The 9,600-nt window shown below is 44.4% G+C and overlaps 2 long non-coding RNA genes across 16 annotated transcripts in view; one reads left to right on the plus strand and one right to left on the minus strand.

Moving 5' to 3' along the window:
* The window catches only part of LOC123287650 (uncharacterized), a 216,701-nt gene that overhangs the window by 158,195 nt on the left and 48,906 nt on the right, over positions 1-9,600 (plus strand). For 14 of the 15 annotated variants that reach the window (XR_011505356.1, XR_011505358.1, XR_011505360.1 and 11 more), the window contains 3 exons: positions 6,963-7,106; positions 8,751-8,897; positions 8,992-9,036. This is a non-coding gene — a long non-coding RNA (uncharacterized lncRNA). The remainder of the gene's footprint in view (positions 1-6,962; positions 7,107-8,750; positions 8,898-8,991; positions 9,037-9,600) is intronic. The other variant, XR_011505347.1, reaches the window with a different exon arrangement.
* The window catches only part of LOC139045923 (uncharacterized), a 45,021-nt gene that overhangs the window by 8,425 nt on the left and 26,996 nt on the right, over positions 1-9,600 (minus strand). Inside the window, exons 2-3 of the long non-coding RNA XR_011505361.1 lie at positions 4,709-4,815; positions 2,042-2,149 (exon numbers count right to left, since the gene is read on the minus strand). This is a non-coding gene — a long non-coding RNA (uncharacterized lncRNA). The remainder of the gene's footprint in view (positions 1-2,041; positions 2,150-4,708; positions 4,816-9,600) is intronic.

Here is a 9,600-nt window from a genome sequence, read left to right on the forward strand (position 1 = left end):
GAGAAAACCATCCGTATTCACAGGCTCATAGGTATAAACACAGACACGTCCACACCTGCACTCATAATTGGCAATACCAGGTGGCACTAGATTATAAATTCAGCCATAAGAACTCACCTGAGTGTTCAGAGGAAGGGAAAAAATACACTTGAGGGTTTCACAGGAATTTCTTTCCTCGAAACTGCCCCCAGTTATCACTCCACTTCTACCCTCGGCACAGATATACCTGACCAGCAAACAGAATACCTATGTACATGATACACAATGCAAAAATATACGCAGATTCACAACAGAACACACACCGTATTGCATACCTATATACAGACACGATCCATTTGCACACACACAACAAAAGCATACAATATCCACACATGCATTGACACATGTTCACAGTACACATATGCCCATTCAAACACAATGTATAGCTACATTCACCCAACATGCCTTCGTACATCCACAAACGCAGATGGTGGAGTTGGTCTAAAGGCAGTGAGAAGATCTCTGAAAGATGAAATTATCTTTGAAAATCTATTAAGTTGCCACATTATAAGAGACACATGGGGACCTAGACAAGTGATGGGAACAACGGAGGCACATCTTACATCTTATGTCTTCCCCGGAGCATAAGATGCTCGTTGACTAGAATTGTGGGCAGAGTTCTGCTTATATTATTTACTGTATTTCTCTCTGCCTCTCTCTCTCTCTGTCTTTTTCTTCCCACCTTTCTCATCCTCTCTCGATAGCTGAATTAGTGTCAGCGTCTGTACTTTATCACATTACCTAGACACACACACACACACACACACACACACACACACACACACCAACAATGGAAGAGAACTCCATCAAAGACAGAAAGCCAAGAATTCCCGTCTTTTCTCTCTGGAGTCTCTTCATCTGAGTTCCAGGTCACCAGATCAGTGGAGAAGAGCCCCCAGCCATGGAGCAAACATTGCAGACCTGCCTTGTCCTCACCACCTCCGCATCGGGCACTGGGGCTACAAGCCTAGTTGTCAATAGGAGGAGAGTGTGGAGGGAGATTACCAGGCCCGGCGAAGGCCTCTATAGTAATTGCCAGTCGACCTCTTATTCCAGGAGCAAACACTTTGTAAGCCTGAAGGGGTCATATCAGATCCAATAAGGCTGGCTTCTCAACTTCACTCATAATTGGAACAGTGCTTTCTCTTCCCTTTCTGTTCTTTTCCTTAAGTAACAACTCTTTCCTTCCCTTTCCCACTTCCCTGAAGCCTCTGTCTTTGCCCGTTCAGCTTTCATTGTTTTGAACAGATCACCCCTGTCCCCACCACTCCCAGAACACCCCTCTTCTCTCTCCGGAAGACTCATGCTGACTGTGGGCCGCCCCTCTCTGAGTTCACCCTTCATTTTTCATTAAGGGCTTCCTTCTGTCCCCAAGTCTCATTTCAACCTTCTCCTCCTGCTTTCCTACAGCCCATAACTCTCAGGCCAGGGGATTAACATGGTGATTTATCTGCAAAATTCCTTGAGTGAGGGATGAGGAGGAAGGAAAGCCCAGAGAGACCCTTGTCCCTGCCCATTGAGTGGTTATTCTGTACATTTAGCAAATGATGAAATAAGCTCTAGGGGTCTGGGATGGGGGGAGGTGACTGGATGGTTTGCATTTGCTTAGGGGATATTGTCATTCTGGAAAGTTCCAAGATTTTCTCTCCCTCCTCTGCCCAACCTATACATATAGCCTGGTCCATTTTTGCTAGCAATCTAACTCTCAGATGTACCCAAGGCTCTCCCAGCTCATCTACTTTCTTTCAAGACCCCCTAACCCATATGGTGGTAGCTGTTAGTTCTGTTAGGACCCTACTTAGGAAAAGCACTGGGCAGAAGACCCAAGAAACTGTCTTCCTGTATCACCTAACAAGGAAGGAGTGAGGAAGAAAATAGGAGGAGGTGATAGATAGAAATAGAAAGTGTGTTCAGAGTCTCTCTCCAACCTGCCTTTGACTATGATAGTTATGATTTGAGATTAATATCCTTAAAGATTTCTGTAAAGATATTTATTCATTACCTGTAGCTCCTTCTGTCATCGGTGCCTTTTCCACTAGTTGGGAAATCCAACAACATTCACTCTCGCCTGGATGCCTTAGAATCCCACGCCGTCCGTTAACCAGCCAACCTAAACCAAAGGCACAGCTTGTTGATGTAACGAAAGAAACGGCCCAAGGCAGATTCTCTCACTTTTGTCTAGCCCACCACTTAATATTTTGAGGCATTTTGAGGGTTCCAGAACCTCAGGGAGGAGGGAGGTGGCAATGTCTCTTGGATACGACAAAAATGCAGAGGGAATGCTCAGAGGGAGATTGTGGGACCTGCATCGTGTGGTCCCTAGTCACACTTGAGACACAGATTAGACGCTTACTAAGGAAAGGTGAAGTGCATTTGGTTGGGGGAGGGCGGGGGCCCTGCATGAATAGCCTGTGGGACCTGTGCTGTTGTGTGATTGCTGTTGATGTATCCAGAGGCTGGAGGAGCTGGGGAAGCTGAGCTAAGGAAAGAATAAAAATAAACATGGAGCGGAGAGAAATTGGCAAGGTGGTGACGGAGACGAGTCCCCAAGCCACCCCCTTCTTGCGTCTTCCCTTCATTCCAGCTGTTGACTCAGAAGACTTCAGGGTGACGTTCTAAAATGAAGCTCCGAGTTCACCAAAGGGTCCTTGTTCCAGATTTTTCAATCCCTCATGGTTTAACCTTCTCCACTTAAAGCACTCTCCCAATGCCCTTTATTGCCTCTTTTTCAAAAGGGTGTCAACAAGCCATTGGAGATCAATACACATTAGTCCATCTGTTTTCACTTTGAGGTGCTACATTCAGCATATGTCTTGCAATTCTTCTGATTGATTACTTTAAGCACTGCCATTTGGGTTTTGAGTCAGAGTTCTCTTGCCTTTCTGCAGTCATAATGTAACTGGTAATGAACCAAGTTTTCCAGAAGAGCTCGGGAGAACATCGCTTCTCCCCAGTTTTGGCGAAACCAGAGAATAAGGGAGCATGCTCCCATTCTGAAGGCTCAAACCAGGAATGTGTTCTCTGATTCCCTGACTTGGTTCATCCTTTTGGGTACCACTAGCTACCCAAAATCTAGCCCATAAAAATCTGTTTATTTATACAAGATTCCACAGAACTGTTTGACCTTCTCAAGCCAGATGCGAGCGCAACTAGTCGAATACGGAAGATGAAATGGTGCATAATGAAACCAGGAAGAGACTAACCCAGGTGTGGCATCCCCAAATGTATTAAGTTAGCTATTGATGATGGACTCTGGAAGGCTCCAGCAATGGTGTTCTGCCAACAAATATTTTACATACAAAATATAATGGCATTTTGTAATAGGGACTCTCAATGCTCAGCCATTAATTCCTGTCTAAGATGTGGAGTCAGATGACTTGGATCTGGGATCTTTCCATGGTTGCATTTGTGGAGGCAAAAGTACAAATTACTGATGGCGGACCAAACCACATCATGAAACCCCTAATTACCCATGTCCACCGAGAGGCGATTTAGCACGGATAATACAAAAATGGATACCCAAGATGTCATTTATCTCGGTTTTGGCTTATGTGTGATGACTGTTTCTTTTCGCATCAGATTTTCCATAGTCAATAATGTTATTGTTACCATTATTATTATTAATTTTACATAAAATCATAACATTGCAGAATTGCAGAGCCAGAAGGAATTTGGGGGGTTTGTCAATCTCCTGATTTTCAGACTGTGTTCAGTGAAGGTCCAGGGTAAGGGAGAGGAGGCCTGGGGAGGACAAAGGGGGATGCAGTTCTCCCATCGTACAGATTGCAAAACTGAGTCCCAGGGAGAGAGAGGGTGAGACCTTCCAAGCCGATTAGTGCCAGAGCTGGACCTAGGACCCTGCTCTTCTGGTTCTGAGAGAAAAAAAATAACTATAATGTTAAGATTTAAGAGAATTTTTCCAAAATGCAAACCAGTCTCAAAAGCTGACCAATAGCACTTACAGAGTTTTAAAAGGTTTGATCAGAGAGTCATACCATGAAGATTTCAAATACAGAACGTTTAGTAGAAATTTTAGTTATCATCTATTTTACTTTATCAGAGTCGACCTGCAAATCAGAGTTATAAAAACATAGAGAACAAGTGTGCCAGCCAGACTGCTGGCCAGGGCAGTGTGTGTGTGTGTTTGGAGTGTGTATGGATGGAGTGTATGGTATATGTGCCTAGAAGGGGTGTCTGTGTGTGTGTGGTGTGAGTATGTTGTGTTTGTGGGTATGTATAGGTGGTGTGAATGTATTTGTGTGAGTGGTAAGTGTGTCTGTGCGAATGTGGGTGTGAGTCTGTGTGTTTTGTATGTATCTGCATGGTGCATATGTGTGTGTGAGTGTAGTGCCTGAGTGTGAAGAGTGTGAGATATGTATGGGTGTGGTGTGTCTGTGTGTATGCAGTGCGGATAAATTTGATGCACTTGTATGTGTGTTTGTGTGTCTGTGCATGTGGTGAGGGGATCTTGGGGGGGGGGGTGTGTGTGAGAGACACTGAGAGCCAGAAAGACTCAGAGACACATTGAGAGAGGCAGAAACAAATGTCACAGACAGACAGACAGAATAAGACAGAGAGATTTGCAACAGAAGTTCTAAAGGGGAAAAATAAAGACAGCCTCCCAGGAGAAGTGTTCAGTCTCCGGAGGCAGAAGGGTCTAGATTCTTACCTCGTTTCACTGCCTACAGTCCATGATCTAGGGGAGGACGTGCCACTCCTTCAAGGTACAATTTCCTCTTCAGTAGAACACGTTAATCACAGTACTTTCCTGAAAGGCTTGCATTGAGAAGGACAGGTGATAATAGACAAGATATTCAGTAGAATGCCCAGCACATACTTAGTATTTAAGAAATGGGAGCTATTATTATTATTATTTTGATCATTTCTATTTTTATGACTATTATTACCCAATTATATGCCAGTTATACAAAACTAAACATTTCCAATAAGGTAGACATCCCTATTTCTGTCCCTATTTTTCATCCCCTCTTTTTATTTGTTTCCAGAATTCTTAGACTTTCTGTAAAAGTCTCCAGATATTTCAGGAGTGATTTTCAAGGATAGCAGCTTCTCAAATATAAGCTATCATTGCCATTATTTATTTGATTATTGAGGAAAAGAAAATCTACCTAAAGTAATGAAAGAATGGTAATTATATTCTGAGGTCCCAGATCTGTGGTCTTCTCCCACTGCAAGGACAAAAATTCTTCTTTTATTCATCTTTCAGATTTGGCCGATTAAAATTATTTTCCCCGGGTTGTTCTGGGTAGTTAATAGGAGAATTTGGATTTAGGGAGAGAAGAGAGGAAAAGGGAAGGAAACTAATATTTACCTCCTTATATCAGAACATTTGTGTAGTTTATTTCAGTAAATCCTTAAAAGAATCCAACGACGTTCAGATTATCATCTCCATGTTTCAGACAGGGGCACTGGGACTTTAAGACATGACATCATTTCTTGCCTAAAGTAGCACAACCAGAAAGTCTCAGAGAGTGGCTGCCTTGCTGCACGTGCCAACCCAAGAGTTCAGTTTTCCCACGAAGGGACATTAAGAAAAATAACAAACCAAAGAGGGACTCAATTCCACCCAGTAAAGATGGCGGCACCTGCAAATTCAGGATGGATTTTCAGGGTGTGGCTCCATGATTCTCTTCGTAAAGTGAATGCAATAGCTCCCTGGTGGCTTGCTTTGCTTTCCTTGTCTTCTCTACAGACCAACAGAGCACCCAGCAGAGACAGAGCTCAAAATGCGCGGACCCCAAATTTACCCAGCCGAGGAGCATCCAATGGCCAATAATTTCCTGTCTCCCAATTTGGCTAGGAATCCTTTTCTTTGGTAATCACCCCCATTTTTCTTTTTCATTGCTCTTTTCTTCTTCTCACACGTCGCCCTTGGCGTGCTTCCATGCCACCCAGCTCCTACAATAGAAGGGATACGAGATTTTCCCCTAAAGGCAAATTCCTTGGGTGTTAAAGTTGCATTGTTTTAAAAAGGCTCATGGTGGCTTAGCCACAGAAGAATGAATATGACGCTTTTGCTCCTCACTGGGGAGGTGCCTGTGGGATGGTGTCACCTGTCAGTGGGAGACAAAGAAAGTTGTGTTCTGTCACTCTTTGACTGGCAACTCTGTTGGCGTCACTGTCCTTATTTGTTCAAATCCCGCCTCTTGTCTGACAGGGTGCAGGCTTTTTTTAGGCGCTTTTCCAGATTTCTTTTGTGAATGCCATCCTCTGTGACAGAGATTTGGGGTTTTAGGACCCCTGTTTCTGGTGGCTTCCATGACTTCATCTTTCTGCTTGTTGCTCCTGAGGAAAGGGGTTCACACGATAGGGAGATTTGTGGCTCTGCTCAGCAGCTTATATAGAAAGAGTTGGCGGAATAAATGAGGGGACATCTTTTCTCTTTTCGCCTCGACCAGAATTTTGGGGTTGAAGAAACCACACCTAGATTTCTTATCTGCCTACCTTCCATTAACCCTCAGATAAATGAGAACTAGTCTTATTTAAAGCAAGCAAACAGTGTCAATTATGAGGCTCGTGACTAAGTTAAAACAAAAACCTAATGAGTAACAAAAGATCAACATTAAAATGGTGGAGAAGAAAATTCTAGAATCCTCCTTGGTGTCACTCTTCCTGTGTAATCCTCAAGGTATCTAGTATTATATTCTACAAGCACTGACTGAATACATACTACATTTTAGACATTATAAAGTAGTATACGTACAAGAGCAAACCAGACAGACTGGTTTTCTCAGGGTGTTCATAAGCCACTGGAGAGGACAGACATCCAGGCAGTATTTCATCAGTATGAGTCCAGGGAATAAGGGTGTACAGCAGGAAGGGAGTTTATAGGAGGAGGTCTTAGCTTTGGGGATCAGTGAAAACTCCCTGTATGAAGTGACGTTTGGATTCTCCTGCACCAGGTCCTCTTTCTCCATTCTGCTAGACCCAAGCTTAGATGGTATCATCTGAAAACTGAATTCGCTAACCCAGAAGATTCCATGACCATGACGGGGATGATAAACTCCATTAGCTCTGGACCATCCATCACTGCTCGACACTCAGAGGTGATGTCAAATCTTTGATAACAAATCTTCTTTGTGGTTTGTTTTCCATCGTGACAGGATTGTTGAGTGTGGATCTGTCCTTCTATTTTATATGAGTAGTTAGTGATGGAGGGAGGCCTGTGTCTCTTTTCTTCCTCTGTATCTCAGATCTTCATTACAAAATGGTAACTAATATAGCCTATTCACTACTCTTTCTTGTAGGGTTTTAAGACCTATTAGAAACGATTCAATCCTCTCACATTTCTGGAGACTTATGAGGGGGAAAGACAGAGCTTTCATTATCACTGCGATCAAAGAGGAAAAGTAAGAAGACTTACCTCAGTTCCTCATTCTCTAAAACACTCAAGAGTTGGAATACCCATACACAGGAAAAAACTACCCTAAGAATTAGTAGATTACGACAAAGTATATCCCAAGTATCATATAAGCAAACATTTGTATCAAGCTTCCATATGCTTTTGGGAAAGGTGCCTCTTCTTTTCATACCCTAATTTTGTCGTTTGTGAAACCAGAAAGCTGAACTACTTAATCTCAAAGTTCACTTCTACCCAAAATTTCAAGTTGATGCCTTAGACCTTAAAGCATCGCATGGCATTGATATTCTAAGTCCTAGCCCATAGGGACTTCTGAAATAGTCTTTGATATACAGTATTGGCTAAGCAACTGGACAAGCTTCAAAACCTGACCTTAAGTAGAGCTGCAGAGAAAACCTTTAAACAGTTCCATCTCTGAGGCACCATCTTGTTTTGGAAGACAAAGGTAGTCTCCTATAATCTGGGGTGTGGACATATTCTGGGAGCCAGTTTGAGAGACTGGTAAGGCAAAGTAGAGAAATTGCCACAGTAGGCACCCAATGAATGTGCAATAATTGGCTGATTCCGTGGATGAGTGGATGGATGGATGGATGAGGAAGTCTTCATCTCCTACCTGGGAGGTGGTTCAGTCACTAAAGTGGACCTCAATGAGGAAATCCATCTTTACTAAGATGGAATGGGTTCAATAACTGGTTTTCAAAGCTCTAGGTTCAAATCCTGCCCCCTCCTGCCATATATCCTTACTTACTACGTGGTCTGGATGGGTTTAAGTAACCACTCTGACCCTCATATTATTCAATTGGTGCCATTTTTTGTGGGGATGCAAGGAGATTATATATTTAAGAGTTACTGGCTCATAGTGCATGCCCAATAAAAGTGTTGACTCTGATTAGGACAATGATTTCTTCAACCTCCTGAGAAGCAGTTGGTCAAGTTGATAGTAAAAGTAATCAAGAATGGGTGCAGCTAGTTCGTTTTCATTGCAAACAGTCTGCACTTGAGAAAGAAAGTCTCTTTCATCGCACACCAGTGTCTCATCTTTTCATTTCCTCCAGTCTATACTTTGTCTTTCTTTAGAGCTTTTGCACGTGCTGTTCCCTCCACTTGGGACGCTCTTCCCTCACTTCCTTTACCTAGTGAGCTCTTGTTTTTATTCTCCAGGCCTCAGTTTAGATACCTCCATCTTTCTCCAGGCGACCTCTCCTGCTCTCCTCCACCAAGTCCTGGTGACCTCTCTCATTGTGGGCTCCCACACCCTGTACTCACCCACCTCGGAACACTTAACCTATCATCTTGCAATTGTCTTTTCCACGCCTCTCTTTCCCGCCAGACCTCAAGATCCGGAAAGACGGAGCCTGGGCGTTGTTCACTGTTGCATCCCCAGCACTCAGCCCAGTTTGGAAACAGACCAGACCCTCAACACACGTTCCACGGTTGAGTGAAGAATGCCTAGACGAATAGGAGCCCTCCGCAGCACGTGAGTCTAGAGGAGTGATTACAAAATGGCAGCCGGGGATTACTTAGAAGGGGGCTGAGAGTCCTTGGCCTGCTACCATTTGTCCTCTCTCCAGCAGGCCCTCCAGTGAGGGGTCCGTTTCCAGTCCTGGCGCCATCAGGTATGGAACTGTGTGAGGGAGGCTCCCCCTTGGAAGCAGAGAAAGTCCCCTGGCCTGCCTAAAGGAGGCCTGCTTCTCTCAGCTCCCCAGGCCCCACTCCCTCCATTTTCCAGTCTGGGGCCCTGTCTGAGTTTGGAGTCAGGAGGGGACTGTCTGCACCATTTGTGGAGACAGCGAGGGAACATGACGTCTCACTCTGGCCCCAACCCCAGCGCCATTGATGTTGGCTGGGGATCAAAGCCTCCGTTCCATTTTTAACCTTCATCGGGCCCCACCTCACCCTGAGCATGTGTTCCCGACATTTCATTGTGTGCCAGGGGGATAAACAAAACCCACCCCCTGAGTCTAGAGAAGGATGCCTTCGGGGGAGCTCTGGACCCGGCTGAGGCAGATAAGTGTTTCTCCCACCCAGGGCCCCCCTTGAGTGCTGGGGTTTTTCCTGAGCTTACACGACACCACGTAAGGGAGATGGATGGCTTTATTTTTGTGCAGAACAAATCTACAGATGGTGACCCCCGACCAAAGGAAAAAAAAACAACTTCGTGTGCGGAGGCGGGGAGGAGC

This window comes from Equus asinus, chromosome 8 (assembly GCF_041296235.1).
Source record: "Equus asinus isolate D_3611 breed Donkey chromosome 8, EquAss-T2T_v2, whole genome shotgun sequence".
Classification (NCBI taxonomy): domain Eukaryota; kingdom Metazoa; phylum Chordata; class Mammalia; order Perissodactyla; family Equidae; genus Equus; species Equus asinus.